General features: G+C 56.8%; 1 protein-coding gene across 2 annotated transcripts in view; it reads left to right on the top strand.

Annotated features, from left to right (window-relative positions):
* The first annotated feature begins 7,252 nt into the window (after positions 1–7,252).
* The window catches only part of CLASP1 (cytoplasmic linker associated protein 1), a 163,233-nt gene continuing 154,791 nt past the window's right edge, over positions 7,253–15,694 (top strand). For both annotated transcript variants that reach the window (XM_083841598.1, XM_083841597.1), the window contains exon 1: positions 7,253–7,409. The gene's annotated coding sequence lies outside the window, so the exon portion shown is untranslated. The remainder of the gene's footprint in view (positions 7,410–15,694) is intronic.

The following is a 15,694-nucleotide window of genomic DNA, read 5'->3' as shown; positions in this document are numbered from 1 at the left end:
GCTGCTTTCTTCCACATTGCGCTGAGGCTTCATTCATTGTGCCTGTCGTGCCTGGGCTGTCCTGTCCCGTTGTGAGAGCTCCCAGGGGCTTGTTTGCGTGCTTCTGCAGATCTCTTGAGAAGGTTTGTGCCTTTACGCAGCACCCTGGCTGCTGCTTTCTCTCCCGATTTATGTGCCAGTGTGAGTCTTGATGGGAAGAAGGCACCTGTGAAAACTGTACCTGCCGTAAGATCCTCTTCCTGCTGTAATTTTCCTTTCCCTTCATCTTGTTTATTGGTCATCTGTGATTTGCTTAGATGGCAGATCTCATGGAAGGAAAATTCAGAGCCGTTAGAGTAACGGTCAGTAAGCAAGAAACTCAGCTGAGGGGTAAGTTTTCTTGGAGATAGTTTCTGTTTTTAGGCTGCCGTGTTATTAATACGCTGCTGTCCTGGGAGATGCACGTAAGCAGAAATTCAGACACCTGATACTCGCCAAACATAGTTTCCGTAGCAAATGGACAGCCGTGCTGTGTCAGGAGTTATGCTCCACTCCTTGCGCTGAGTCTCATTTCCCAGCTCTCCAGTCGTCCGTGCGTTCAGCTTGGACAAACGTGAAGCTCCCGGCCGCTGGCTGTAGGGCTGTGAGCTGTTTTTACAGGGATAAAAGGTGCGCTGGGGATTTTGTCTTCAAGGCATAAGTTGCAAGCTCTCTGCCTTTCTGTACCGAGTGGCTTTGTGGAGGTGCTTTGTTGAACACCCGTGTACGTAGTGCTGTTCTCCAGCTTCAGAAGCACCTGCACGTTCAGCAAAGTCTGCTCGCTTACTCAGATTCGTCTGCTGTGCAGGAAGGGGACGGAGCTGAGGAGCACGCAGTATTTCCCAGTGCATGAAGTACGGGAAGTAAAAAGGGAAAGAGGGGCAGAACTGGCTGAAAAAACAGAGGGGAGAAAGGAATGATGAAGCCAACCTAGAGAAAAAGGTGTCGGTGAGCTTGGCAGTGTTAGGCTGCTGGAAATGAAAGACTGGGTCTGAGGTTTTCCGTATTTGTTTGGCCTGTTAGATGCCGCGTGGGGTGCCCGGGCCGTGGGGCGCACTGGGAGTGTGCTGGAAGCCGTGGTCCAGGTGCCTGCTCGTGGGTCCCAGGTGGAGGAGGAGAGCAGGCTGGGCAAGCGACGCTTGCTCTTGCCAGTAACGAGCCTGTTTGTTTGCATGCCTGGCTTTTAAAATGTCTGCAGCCCCAGGGAGCAAGGCTAAAAGCAGTCTGCAAGTAGTGTGTGGCGCAAGGGAGGAACTGCGGCTCTGAGGGGTGGTTCCTTCAAGGGAAGCACCAGCAGAGGCAGGGGGAGCTCTGGCAAACTCCTTCTCTTCCAGCTTCCCCTTGACAGCACTGGGATGTTTGGTCCTCGCTTTGCACGTCCTCCCCTTGCCCCAGACTCCCTCGTTGTTCAGGAAGCTGTTCAAACACGTCCCTTTTGCCAGAGTTTGCGATCAAACCCTCAGGGTCTCGTAACATCCAGCTCCAGGCCTGCACCCTCGTGGCCAAGGGGACCACCCCGGCTGCTGCGGGGTCGGAGGTGTTGGGGAGAGCCTCGTGCGCCTGCCTGACCCCCCAGATCCAGGCGTAGCCCTCCCTGCCCGAGGCCAGCAGCTCTCAGAGCCAGGGGGGAAATGATTAACTGCGTGAGTGAGAACTGCTGAAGTGAAACGTTTTGTGCCGTGCAGGGGGCAGCCAGGCCTCGCATCGCTTCTCCCACCCAGCCTTAATTAAGCATATGGCAGGGACAGAGGTGCTGGCTGTCCTGGGGGGCCGGATTAGTTACACACCCGAGTCTCTGTGGCCAGTAATTACGTGGATCTCTTGTGCTGGGAGAGGATATGCTACGGGGAGGCTCCTGCACAAGCCTTGGCTCTGATCAGGGGAGAAAATGCTGGTTTGAGACTTTCTTGAAACGTTGGGCTGCTTTATTGCAAACCGTTCGTTGCGTGTGGCTTCCCAGTAAAGCTCAGCGTGCTGAATAATGCAGAGGGGAAAATGGGATGCGCAGCACTGAAGAGCTCTGTGAGGGATGGGAGAAAGAAGAAAACAAAAGAAGCGTTTCTGCCTGGGGTTTAAGGGAGGCAATGAATTAATCAGAGAGCGGGAGCTGCAGCGAAGACAAGCGGAGCGCTAGGGGAGGATTTGTTACCTCTTCACTCGGTCAGTGCGGTAGGTTATTCAGCTGCTGCATGGTATGTGGGCATGCTTGCGGGCACGGTACAGAGCTGGCTCTCCAGTGAAACAGCAGCGTGGGTATTTTTGGCTGTCCCTTCGCACAATGACCGTCCCTGCAGGCTGATTCCAGCCCCCGCAGCAGGCGGGTCTCGCTGTGCACCTGGCTCGGGTGCTGCCCGGCTGCGGGTGCCGGGGAGGTGCTGTGGTTTTGCTGCGATGAGGGAGATGTGGAGCACGTCCCTGAGCCCTGGGAGCCCAGCCCGTGGATGTGGACGCACGGGAAAGGCAGAGGAGAGAAGCAAACAGCTACCTGAAGGCTGTGATTCTGCAGTGCCGAAGGGACCCGCTGTGACTTCCAGGTGCCAGGCCGAGCTTGCACGAGCTTCCTGGCTGCCTGCTGGGAAGGCTGGGCCGTTGAGCTGCCCCGAAGTGATGAGGAAACGTCAGACAAATCCGTAAAGCTGCTTCCTCAGCTTTCCTATGCAAATACACGATCTCATAGTTTATTAATGGGGTGATGCTTAAGGGGAATTCTGAACTAAATCCTGAAAAACAAACTACCCGGGTTTGCAGCCGCCGAAGCTGCTGGAGCTTTATGGCTGGGCAGGACAGAGCTGTGTGAGTGCCAAACGCTCACCTTAGAGGCCGTATGGGCTCTCCTAAGGTGAGCCTTATCCTCGGGTGTAATGTCAGGTTTGGTCCTGAGAACAACCGCCTCAGCTGTTCTCCCCACCGGCTCGTAATTTTCCAAGGTGAAATCCTGCTGTATTAGGACACGACGCAGATTCAAGCAGTTGGTTTTTAACAGCCATTTGGACAGTCGGTTCAGAGTGGGCTGCTGGCGTACATTTACCGTGTTGTTCAATGTCAGCCCTCCTGTTGAATTCGTAAGAGCTTCCATTAATTTCAGTAGAAATCTGCATTTGGGGTGAAGGGTGACCTAATCTTTGAAAAGGATCTTAATCCACTTACTTAGCCTCTCTTGCAGGGCTCAGCACTTTTCCCTTGTCAAGAGCAGACTGCATTCCTAACCTTGATGTGTCACTTTCCAGTTGACTTAATCTTTGGGTGAGGATGAAAAGGAAGCCTTTTTCAAAGATTAAAAGAATCCGTGCTGCTAAGGTATGTGTGTGTGACGTGCATGTATTAAACAGGAGATGTGAGCATAATTGTAAGGGTTTGGGTGGTGGAAAAAAGATGAAATCAGGAGAAGACTAAACAGAACAAGAACGGGAAGGGATAAATCCATCTGAAAGAGTGTAAATGGAATATTATGAGGGAAGGGGAAATGGGGCTGAAATGTGTTTTTAATATAAGCTTAAACGTAAGACAAAAATAGGATTCCTCTTAGTTTGGCCTGTAAATGCCTCTTCCCAGAGGCCTGAGGGCAGCCAGGAAAAATGGGGGCACGTACAGCTGCGAGACCTGGTGTCTGTTTCTAGCTAAGACAAGAAACCGTTTGCCTTCTAGGCCACTGCATTAAATCTGTCTCAGGTCAGAAAGGGTGGGAAGCAACAGCTTTCTGGTAGCTGGTGTTCAGTTTCGGGGGGGTTCAGCTAGGACTCCAGCGTCACAAAAACAAAAAAAAAGCCCCAATTAATGCCTCCTCGATGTTCTGGCCAAGGAGGACGAGCCATCCCCTGCCTCCCTGGAGGCAGTCGCTTCAGGTCAGTGCAGGGGGTCTGAGGGACGTCGCATGGCTCACAGGACCTCGATGCCAGAGGGGAACCCTGAATCAAACTCAGTTCGTACTGCCTGAGGGCTGCCTGCTTCATACGTGATGCTTCTCCCTGGGTGGCCACGTTACTGCGAGTGAGCGGACACACGCAGACGTGCCCACGTGCACGCTGTTAGCCCCGAAGCCTTTTGCTCCCTTCCCTTTAATCAAAACGTTGGGCTATCGGATTTTCTTTTCTGTTTGGTGACCGAAGCGAGGCTTCGTGTGCCTTCACGGGGGAGATAAGTGGGTCAGCGGGCTGCTTTGTTTGCGGCGGCTCTCACGTGGAAAGAGCTAAGTGCAGAACGCTGAGGCTTGGCAGGAAAGCGCCAATTAAAGATAGCAGTGCGAGGGCACGTTTATTGTCTGAGCTGAAATCTAGGGCTGCAGCAACTGTCCTGTGCGAGGGGAAGAATGAGGAATTATTAAATTTCGTGTTGATCCAGACTAGAGCTCTGTCTGTTTCACGTGTTTGCTCCCTTCTGGTGTTGGCAAGGAGCTTGTTCCCTGTCTCACGGGTAAGCGAGGGGTAGAGGAGGTGAGTCGCATGGGGAGCCCGTGCTCGAGCAGGATCCCTCAGAAGCTCAGTCAGCAGCTTGTGCTAATCCGTGCGATTTATCTTTGTGGCGGGAGCAGCCCAGCTTTTTCCTTAGCACAGCAGAAGTGTGCTCAGGTGATCTGGGCATGAGATGTTAGTGCCAGGAGGGGTAAAGGCGGAGATTCAGCGTTACGGAGACCCAGCTGAAGTTGTGCCACCCGTCCTCCCTGCGGGCAGCGGAGCTGTGACAGCCCGCGAAGGAAACATGGCTTTCCAATGCCCAGCTCTAGGAAAGCAACCCAGGGCCAGCCGGGCTTTGGCTCCAGTCCTGTGCTATCGAGGGCAGCTCCGTATCATCATGTCATTTGTAAATGAACACGTTTCACCTTGGAGCACTCAGCCTCACATTCCTGAGCAGACGTGTTGCAAAAGGGCCCTGGGGGTAAGGGAAGGAGCAGGTTGCTCAGGTAGAGTGAGTTGTTTCTACTGAAACAAGAGAACCTCTCTCCCTCTCAACCCTTCCATTTGCTTCCCACTAGTCCTGTTTCACTGATGTGTTTGTCTGAAAGAGTAGTGTTTTAAAGGAAAGCTCGTATATCATTATATTCCTTTATATTAAGAAAGCTTTCTGACTTTGCCCTGCCTTCCGGCATTCTGGACCCTAACTGCAGATGTCCGTAAGCTGATCTTCCGTTTTGCAAACAGACTGTATTTTTTTCACGTGTATAGGCGCGCACCTCCTACTCAAGATACTCTAGACCTCTTCACAACAAGCAGAAAACAGTGTATTTTGCAGGCGGATGAGGGACATCTGTGCTGTTTCACTGGGAACAGTATAATCTTAGGAGACAGCTGTTCCTGCTGTGCTAGTCCTGCCTGTGCCGGAGATCCACACATGAGGTAGGTGAGTAAAATCCCATCTTTCAGAAATGAGAGCATAGTGGCCAAGGACTGGTAGGGGAATAACACGCTGTCACCTAATGTTAACTTTAGGGAAATGTTGAGCTATCCATTTAGACTTGATTATATCAGGAAGCGTAGATCTGGTTCCTCTCAGGGTATCCCACTGTGCCTTCATGATAGGTTTCCATTTTGGATTGTCAAAGGCAGTGGACATATGGGTCTTTCCTAGATGGTGGTGGAACAAATGCAGTGTGATGTCCCTCGGAAAGCCAACGGACTGCACGGTATAATCAAGAAAAGCCATCTCTGAGCAGACTTGAGAAATACTGAGATGTTGTGAGACTCTAAAGGAAAGCTAAACTCTAAAGGAAAGCTAAAACAAGTCCATCAAGGGACAGTGTGTTTGTTAGAGAAAGCAGGATGAAGCATTTGCAATACTGTATGACGCAGTGATTTAGTTTTAAGAACTCTGAAGGGTTCTAAATCAGAATAGTGTTCTCTAAAGGTTCTCTAAATCAGAATAGTGCCTGCGCTGCCTGCTTTTCTAAAGTTTGAAGAAAATCTGCAAGTTATAAAGCATTACTTCAGACTTCTTTTCCTAATGAAAGTGAAGCTTCTGTGTGCAGTCTGTCTGCTTCTACTCAGCTGTCAGGCTCGTCCCCTCCTTTTCCCTTTTGAGGAAAGAATCTCAAGTTTCACGAGAACTGGAGGGGAGAGATCACTGCCAGCCTCGAGGGAAGAAAGGCAGGAGGGAACTCAGGCATGGTGTGATTCCTTTGGCAGCAGCGCCAGGCGAGCCACACGATCCGCACACGTGCGTGGCTCTGGAGTAACCGCACCTTGTGTGGTGTCCCCTCCTTGCAGGGGAGTGTCACAGGGCGCACAAAGGAAGGTAGGGCTGCCGAGGTAGCCCTGGGGATCAGAGGGACAAAGAACCCCAATCTGTAGGAAATCAGGCCTCGTTAGTCCTGCTGCTCAAGGAACAATGCGATTATCTCAAAAACACTGGCATCAGCTATTCCCTAAGTCCCTGCAAGGAACCGGGGAAATGGTGATGTAGTAACAAAAACATCAAAACACTAAAGCTGATTAAATGACAGAGGAGTTTATGTGCAGAATCTGCCTGTTTTACGCTGAAGATGTGAAGAAAATGCATGGAGAAAGGCTGTGTCAGTGGTGTGTTTGTTATTTCACTGCTGGGAAGCCTCCGAGTTTCGTGTGTTGGTACCTGGAGTCTTGTGACAAAAGGGAAGGACAAAGAATTACATTTCCTGAGCAATTTTTATTTAGGAGGAAAGAGAAGTAGGTCCTTAAAAGCCGTGTACTTCTTTAGGGAGCGTTAGGTTGTGAAACTCTGACCCTCCGGTCACCACTGGGAGGAATATAAAGAAGCGAGGAACGCCCCCAGACACGCGGTTATAGGGTAGGGCAGGGTGCTACGGAAGGCCGTGGGGGCTGTGGGGGCTGTGCGGGGCTCTGTATTAACACGAGTGGCCGGGCTCTGGGCCCGAGAGGCGAGGCCGCGGCTGGGGCCTGGGCCTGGGCCTGGGCCTGGGCCTGGGCCTGGGGCCGCGCACCGCCCGCGCGGCTCCCGCGGCCGTTTCCATGGCAACGGCCCCGGGCGGCCACCCGGAAGCGGAAGCGGAGCCGCAGCGAGGCCCCCGCTGCCTCCCTACCCGCCCCGCGGCTGCCGCCCTGACGCATGCGCACGGCGCGCGCTGACCTCACGGCCCCCCCCCCCCCATCTTACCATAGAGAGGAGCGGGCAGTGCCGCCCCCCCCCACCCCCCGCGCTCTATGGTACGGGCGGGGCGGGCAGCAGGGCGCGGACCCTCTCCCCCCCTCCCTTTACCCCCCCCGTCCCCGCCAAGCGCATGCGCGCCGCGGGCCGGGCGAGCCTTCTAGAGGCGCGAGGCGGCGCCGCGCACGCGCAGTGCGCGCGGGGCTGGCGCAGGCGCGGCGGGTCCCCATTCTTCCCGGGGCGGCGGGGCGGGCGCAGCCATGCAGCGCTGCGGGCACTGAGCCCGCCGGGCCCGCCCCGCCTCGCGCCGCCGAAAGGTACCGGGGGGGCGGGGGGGGCCGGGCCCCGGGGGGTGCGGCCCTCAGGGGTGGCGGGAGGCGGCGGGGGGGGGCCCGGCCGCTGCCCGCGCGGCCTCTGGGGGGGCTGTGGGGGGGGGCTCGGGGCGCTGCACGCACCCGCCCGCCCGCGGTGTGAGGGCGGGGGGCGGCCGCTCTCCGGGCCTCCCCGTAAAGGAGGCGAGGGCGGTGCAGGTGCCCGCCGGTGAGGCGGGGGGGGAGGTCTCGGCCCCGGCAGCGCCCCGTAGCTACGCGGCGGCGGAGTCCATCTTGTGGCCCGGGCCGCCCGCCCGCGCCTCCCGGGCGGCTGGATGCGGCGCTGGGCTGGTGGCACCCGGGGGGGGGCCGCTGGGAGAGGAGCCAAAGCCCCAGCGCTTGGTGCCCGAGGGTGCAAGCCCGTCGCCTGAAGCTGCTCCCGGGTCAGGCCTCGAGAAAGGCAGCAGGAAGGGGGCTGCTCGCTTCGCTGCGGGGTTCCGAGCCGGGTTTGCTCTCTGCAGTGGGAGCTTCGGGCGGCGGCGTGCTCCTGCTGGAGCAGAGAGCCACAGCGGGCGCGGGCTGCGGCTGCGGCACCGTCGCGTCCAGGGCTCTGCTTATCGGGGCAGCGCTGCTCGCCGTGTGGAACCAGCCTTTGTGCGGCAGGCCCGGGCTTGGCAGAGCCTGGCTTCTGCTTGTGCTCTCTGCTGAGCCCCGCTAATTAGTGGGACCGAAGCCTGGAAGTTGCCAGAGGGACAGAGCAGTGATTGACTGTGTCACCATGGGCGAGCCTCTGTTGCGTTGTCGCACTTCTCCTGCTGTATTTTTGTGTTGTTTTGTTGCCTTTTTTTTTTTTAACAAAAACGACCACCAGCACAAATGGGATCTGTTTTCTACTCATGCCTGCAACATTCTCTTGAAGTGTTTGGAGCTGGTCAGACAGCTTCAAAAACTTGTGTTCCAAGAAGAAAAACGCCATGGGGGCATTCTGGCCTTGCCTCACTTGGTGATAACGTACAGTGCTAGAAGTGAGACAGCGGCGTGCTCGGGAGATAGAAATAAGTTTCTCCCATTCATGTGACGTTCCCTAGAGGGACATTTGGAGAGGACGCCTGCAAAGAATGAGTTGGTCCTCTAGATACCTCATTCCTCCAGATACTTCATCTTTGAAGTCCTGTAGGAATCTTAAACCTGAGCTGCAATTGCAGGGTTATGGACGCCAGATACTTAAACACCGAAAGTCAAACCGAAATGATTTATGCTCTTCTCCCACGTGTTCGTCAGCCCTCCCCTGTCCGTGGGGCCGGTCAGTCAGGGCTGTTAGCTGCTGGAGGATGGGAGCTGGCAGCAAGTCCGGCTGCCCCGGGGTGGGTTACGGCACGAGGAGGTCAGTCCTGCCTCAGCAGCCTTGGTGGTGGGGCCGGGTGTGCTGTATCACGAGAAAAAGCCTGGGTCGGGCTGGGCGTAAATCGTTGGGATGGGCAAAGGAACGACAGCCCCGCAGCTCCCGGCTCCTTGTGCAGGCAGCGATGGAGCGCGGCGTGCCTTCGGAGACCGAGCTGCCATTTCGGGCACCCGGCTGGCCTCGGGTGACTTGGCTCAGGCTCCCGTGTCACACCGAGCCTCTCGTTAGCTCCCAGCGTGTCCAGGCCAGGGTTTGAGATCTGGCTGCTGTGCCTCGGCGTCGGGCTTGCTGCTGCTAACGCCTCCTCCTCGGCTGGGGCTTGTGGCCGAAGCTTCCTCTGCGTCCTGACAGGGCCAGGGCGCCTCCCGGCATAACTGCCCATGCATTAAACATGCTGGCGAGTGTAAAAGGGTTTTGCAGCTGAGTTAATGCACAAAACCCATTTATCTTATTAATTTCTTCAGACTGTGACGTGAGGAAGTTGTAAACAAGCAGTCTGAGGGAAGGGGTTCGGCCCTGCCGTGACGAAGGGCTGCTGTTCGTGGCAGCCTCGTGCAGAGCAGCTGCAGCTCGTCCCCAGGGTTTCATCTTGTTCCGTGCTCGCAGTCTTCGTTTCCATCAACCCGCCGGGTGCTGAAGGTTGCCGCGCCTTGCGTTCCAGCCCTTGCAGTGGTTCGGGTATCGTCCATCGGGCCGACCTGCTGGTTGTCTCCAGAGCTACCTGGAGCCCCGGTGCGAGGCAGCGGAGTCCTTGTGCAGCCGGGTGCTGAGGAGCCCGGCAGCCACGCAGGGTCCCTGGCGTTCTGCGCTCAGCGTCCGGCTCTGTCGTAAGCACGGCAGCTCGCTTTCACCCCTTTTTGGCAGGATTTGCACCAAGAATCCCCAGACGCATCGCATGAGTGCTGACCCTTCAAGGTGTAGAAGGGCAGCAGATGCGTTCTGGGGTGAGAGGCCGAAGGTGATTGCCGGGAGCTTTGATCTCAGTTCGTGTTTGGGTTTGGCTCTGTCACTTCTATCTCCGCACAGCTGGCTCCCCGAGGAGGGAGGCGTCCGTTCCGCATCTAGAAGCGGTGTGCCGAGTCCGGCAGCTAAAGGAATTGTTAGGCAAGCAGCAGCATCGTTAGTTGGTGGGAAGCCAGCGGGTTTTAAAGCCTGTACCTGGCTCCTCCCCGGCTTTGTGGGGGCGTGCAGAGCAGCGGGGAGGGTTGGCGAGGCGTCCCCATGCCTGGGTGGCCGCGGGCGGCTCCCGAGCCCCGCAGTCCCTCAGCTGCCGCTAGAGTTCAGCCCGACTCACGGCATCACCAAGCGTCGTTTCTGCTCCCTCCTGTCCCCGCTCGCTCTGCCTGACGCGTTATTACGGATCACGGGAGTGCCGGCGCCTTTCCGTGCTGCCTGCGCTGGGGGGGTTTCTTCGGCTGCCCCCTGCCGTGCGGCTACAGATGCCGGAGGGTGAGCTCTGCTGCGGGGCAGCCCGTGCCCCGAGGGAGGGCTGGCGGGCGGCCAGGAGCCCCGCTGCGTCCCCGGAGGAGCGAGGGACCTCAGGTAGGAGGCTGGCTGTTTGCCCAGGTACACGCGTGAGTGGTTGTCTTGGGATTGGAGGTGCTTTAGCCTGGTATCTGCTTGCTGTGAGGAGTTTCCTCTGTGTGTGACTGTGGTGGTTGTGGTGTAGGCTGCATCATCTGCTTTTTTTTCTTCTTTACTACCCCATCCTGCATTCTGAGATTGCCTACAATTCATTTGTATCTCTTGAGGAAACAAATGCGGGCTACAGAAAGAAGGCAGCGAGGAAGGTGCTTAGCTGGGGAGCGTGCCGTGAGGGTTTGTGCCCAGGATGTGATCCTGTGTGTTACTGTTCCGCTGATGTGTCACTTTGCTACTAGCATGTGCCTCAAATGCTTCCAGGGTGGTTCTGGCTTGGGCTCGTACACAAAACCTTCCCTTCCTGCGCTGTGCAGCTAGCCAGTTAGGCGTTCCTGGGGGTAGCGAGCTCCTGGAGGCTTTGTGGGGTATGGCATTTATATCGCAAACCCGCTGAGCTCTTTGGGACTGGATTATCCGGATCCTGTACCCAGTGTGTGGTGGTAGGGTTTTCCTTTCCCCAAGGTGTTGTCTTGCCCTTGGTTCCCACTGCCGCTGGGGGCTTCCTTTGCCGTGACTCTGGGAGAGGCAGTGCCCAGCTCCTGCCTGTAAGATGCCTGCTGTTCTCCCACCTTTTTGTCCTCTCGTTTCCATTGGGATGCTTCCCGTCCCCAGGATCAGGTGCGATAGCAGGCTGGGGCTGAGGCGCTGACGTTGCGGTACAGGTGCAGGTTGCAGGCTTGCGGTGTGTGCCGGGAAGCCGCTCGTCCTAGCGGGCTGCCAGGTGGTGGGACACCGTGCTCTGATGTCAGTCGCGTTTCGCTTCAGGCCGTGCTGTGCCGCTCAGCCTTTGGGCCCGGGTGAGCGCTCTCCTCTCGCCGCGCTCTCCGGGCAGGCCCAGCCGCTGCCTTGGGGAACCTCGCGGAGTAGGGGCGTCGCTGCCTGGGATTGAGGTCGCCGCTGTTGCCCCCATCGTGCCCTCCCTGGGTGCTGCAGAGAGCCGGGGCCGTCCTGTCGGCTGGGCAGGGCCGGCAGCTGTCAGAGCCGGAGTCTGCAGGCTGCGGGGTGTGCTTGCATCTCCAGAGCAGCAGGGAGAGAGTAGTTCTGGACACACAAGCCCAGCGTGCTGCCCGCCACTGAGTTCGGTGAGGATAGGGCGCTCTTCCCTGTGGGGTAGCAGGCCCTCAGCAACTTGCTTCAGCGCCGTGCCTTGGGACTGGGACGCCCACGGGAGGGACTTGCCCAGAGCAGCTCCTGACCTCACGGGATTCCCATCTGCGTCCCGGCACTCGGACCCTTCGAAAGGAAGGAGGCCTTGTAAGCTCGCTCTGGACTGTCCTTGGCCTCAGATGAAATTAAAACCAGGCTAATCTGAGAGAGGGGTTGTATCAGCAAAACAAAGGATGCTGAAACTCTGGTTTTCCCCCCGCTCTGGAAGAGTGGTGCCATTGCTGCGGGCGTTGGGGTCACTCCGAGGCCTTCAGCCTGCAAAGTGCTCCTTGGCTGCTGCAGCACTGTTTGTGCGAGGCTTCTGCGGGCGGGTGCCTTGCTGGGAGGAGCGCGAGCCTTCGGTGGGGGCGTACGGGAGTTCCTGCTGCCTGAAGCTTATCTCTCGTCTTAGCAGGGCAGGGTAAGGCAACTTTCGTGGCTGGCATCTGTCGTGGAAGGATTGTAGGGGGGCTGCAAGGTCTTAGCGTAAGCCCTGGAAATCTTTCAGACGTCTTCATTCTGGAAATCTGCCTCCTCGGTTTTCCTCACGGCGGTGGAATCGCGTGCTGCTGTGGATCAGTTACCGTCTGCACTTCAGACGTGGAGCCCCTTCACGGCCCCCCAGCAGGCCCGAAGAAGAGCCGCTGGTCAGCAGGGGCCGTGCAGCCCTTTGGCTGGAGGTGCTTCTGTGCCGGGCAGGGCCTCACAGGAGCCTCCTTAGCGCGGCCGGTGCTGTGGAGGAGGGAGAGGTGCTCGGCTGAAGACCCAGGAAAGCTTCCAGCAGCAGCGATTGTGAAATACCCCTGGGCGCTGAAGAAAGATCATCTCCCACTTGTGGAGGCAGGTGAACAAACGGGGGGCCCCCCTGCCAGCGCTGGGAGGTGTCTCCTGCGAGGTAGCACGCCTGATGGTTTGCTTGCCGCCTCCTTCGCTGGGAGTCTGAACAACAACGAGTGCCTAAGGCTTGGAGGCCGTCAAAGCAGATGCTTCGCCCGCTGCTGTTTGCACGTCTAGGGAAGAGTAGGTGTAATTGGGTGCTCGGTCATACGGGGACAGGGCGAGCATCGTGCTGTGGTGGAGCCTGAAACCGAGCCCCCCCGGGCAGGGCAGAGCCACGCCAGCTGACCCAAAAATGTAGAGGAGGTGGAGGGCTGCGAGTCTCCACCCGTTGTGCAGAGCCTCGGATCTCCGTGGTGGCAGGGCCGGCTCTTGGTGCCCTGTGGTTCGCTGAGCATCTCGCTGCTGGAGAGCTGCTGCGTTCCTCTGGGTGGAGATCTCCAGAGGAGTCGTTCCTTCTTGTGGAAAGTCCAGGCTCAAGGAAACGCGCGTGTGATGTGCCTTGAGGTACCTTCGGGCTGCAGTTTGCGCGCAGCCCAGTCCCGGTGCCCGGGAAGCGGTCGGTTCGCTGCCCTGTGCCGTGTTACGGCTGCAGCACCGCAGCTGGCCGCCTGCGGAGCGCGGTGCGCCGAAGAGGGGGGGTCGTGTTTGGAGGTGGTTTACCCCTGCAGCTCGCTGGCTGGCAGGAGGTTCGGAGGCACCCTCAGGAAGGTGACCACAGCGGCCTGGCACAGCAGGACGTGCTGGCAGCGGCGTGGTGGCAGCCCCGGCTGGCGTGCGTGCGGGTGGTGATGGAGAGTGGGGAGGAAAACTCACCGTGATGGCTGGAGCAGGGGGGTGTGAGTTTTGGAGCAGAACAAAGGAGCTGTTGGATGGGCTCCTCAGTACAGACCAGCCCCCAGCAGAGCAGTGCTGCATTTTTTCATATGCTTCAGGTTTTCTTCCTCATTGCAAGCACAAGAAGATGCAAAGTTTCTCGTGAAGTTAGGCTAAGATCAAGCCTTACTTGAGCGTTACGAATAACGCAGTTTGGGTCTGGGTGAGCGGGGCTCTCCTAGGCGCAGCAAGAAGTTCACCGACTGACGTACCCCGGTTAATGTTGCCACGTCTCAGGTAGCGAGTGCTTCCTTATTGCTGCTTGACCTGACCGATTGCCCGTGCTGAGCCAGTCGCGTTGCTGTGGATGGCACCAGCTTTTATGGTGTTAGGGTGACAGTATCAAGGCTGAGCAACGCTGGGCTGTGCAGCCTGTGTCAGCTTTCTCCTTTACGCTCCCCGTTTTGAGCTCCAAGCCCGCATTAAACTTAAGCCTCTCTAATGGCTTTGTGCTGGATAGCTCTTGATGGAAAATGTAGGTGTTGCTGGCGCGGGCTTTGACTAAGCACCTAGCTGTCATGGCTTAACGGGGAGAGAGGGACCTGTATTTGTGCCGGGGTGGTGGGGGAAGCAGTTTTTTCTCCTGGATGATCTTGTCTTCACGTTGGCTTTGCCAGACATAGCCTAACCTGTCTCCCTGAGTACAGACTGCAAGCCTTAGTTGGAGGGCTGGGAGAACGTCCTTGCCTCAGAGCCTGCATTCACAACTCTTCCCAAAGCTTGGAGGAGCTCAGAGGCAGGATGTGAGCCACGGAGCTGCTGGTTTCGAAGCCTGTGTGACTGCTTCTGGGGGAGGAGGAGGTGCTCCAAATCCTAGTCCTGAATTGCTCGTGTCCTGTAACGTTGGCTCCCCGAAGCCCAAGGTGTTTAAATTCCGCAGGGAAAGAAGTCGACCCCTGGCTTTGGAGGTTGTGGACTCGAGTTGCCCAAAGCTTGTATGTGCGGAGCCTGGGTGATTCCAAACGTGCGATCCAGCAGCCCTGTGCTTCCCTGCCTGAAAAGTGCACTTCTTGGTAGCTGGGGCCTGGCTTTCTCAGGGGCTGTTTTTTCCACTTCCTCCTGTGAGGAAGAGGGGGAGTCCACAGACTTCCCAACATGTGTGGAAAAACTTTTTTTTAAAAAAAAAAAAAAAAAAAAGGGTTGCAACTTAAACACCTGTTGGCTGGTAGATGCTAGCCAGCCTTGAGCCTTTCCTCTTGACTTACTGCTAGCATTTTCCCTGGGATTCAAAGGTATTTGTGGCTCTTCTCCCCTGGAGGTGTTTGAAGGTGGTGCCACAATGCAGTGGATCTTTTTTAGAGCTCAGTCCTCACGTCCAGGTTACACGCCCGTTCTTCTGTAGCGCACGGTGATTTTGATCCCGCCTTCCTTCACGTGTTTTAAAAAATGAGGAACTCTTGGAGAAATTTGTTTAAATTAGTTTGCTGAAAAGGTTGCTTTGTGCTTGTAGGCAGAGACTTAGGCACTCGTACATGAAAACCACCAAGAAGAAAGGCTTGAAACTCAGGGTGTTCCTTTCTCACGGCACTATGGCCCGCTCCTACAGATGTTGGATCTGCTGGGACTTGCCTGTGTGTGAAGTTAATCAAAAATGGCTATTCTGTGGTAACGAACAGTCACTCACACCCTGCTGCAACCTGAATTAATTTTCAAGTTTAAGCAAGTTCCCCATTTCCGTGTTGAGAGCAGGTAGGGGGGGACTTCTTCCCCATGCTCAAGGAGGGCAGGGCATGGGCCAGCAGTCCGAGGCGCGGGCAGGAGGCTCCTTGGGAGGCTTGCTGAGCACTGCCGTGGGTAGCTGGAGCCGTGCAGAGAACACTGTGGGGAATGGATTGCTTTTCTAGGCAGGGTCAGGTTAAAACTGGCTGTTTTTGGTTTGTTGCCATTCACAGTCTACAAGTCTGCTGCAATCCTTAAGGATGGGGAAGCTCAGCACTGCTTTCGCTTGGTGCTAGGCTGGGGCAGGTGGGAAACTGCAGCTCCAGGAGTTTAAAAAAAAAAAAAAAAGGCACGGCTTTCCTGGCCTTCCCCTGGTTTGGGTCCAGCATCTCTTTCGGAAAGAAGAAATAAGAGTTGCTCTAACTGGGTTGGGGTGTTGCTGATGACTGTGGGGTTGGAACTCGAATCCCTCGTGAAGCTGAGCTCCTGCCGACGGTCTGAAAGAGAAGCCACGATAGAAATCACGATCGCGTTTCCCGCTTGGTAGGTAGGTGAACGGCTCTGGCAAATGCGGGAGAGTTCGGTGTGCCGTGCAGACAGCCCTGGGCCGGGGCAGCACTCGCAGGCGAGCGGCGAGCTCGCGGCAGTGACCTACAGCCCTGCCTGCCTGCAGCTGAAGCTCCCTGGCTGCTCTGGAAGGTCAGGTTCTGCCGGGATCTCAGTCTCGGGG

Source organism: Anser anser (assembly GCF_964211835.1).
Source record: "Anser anser genome assembly, chromosome: 6".
In the NCBI taxonomy this organism is placed as follows: domain Eukaryota; kingdom Metazoa; phylum Chordata; class Aves; order Anseriformes; family Anatidae; genus Anser; species Anser anser.
The sequence above is the reverse complement of the archived record's forward strand: the minus strand, read 5'-3'. Positions and strand labels throughout refer to the sequence as shown.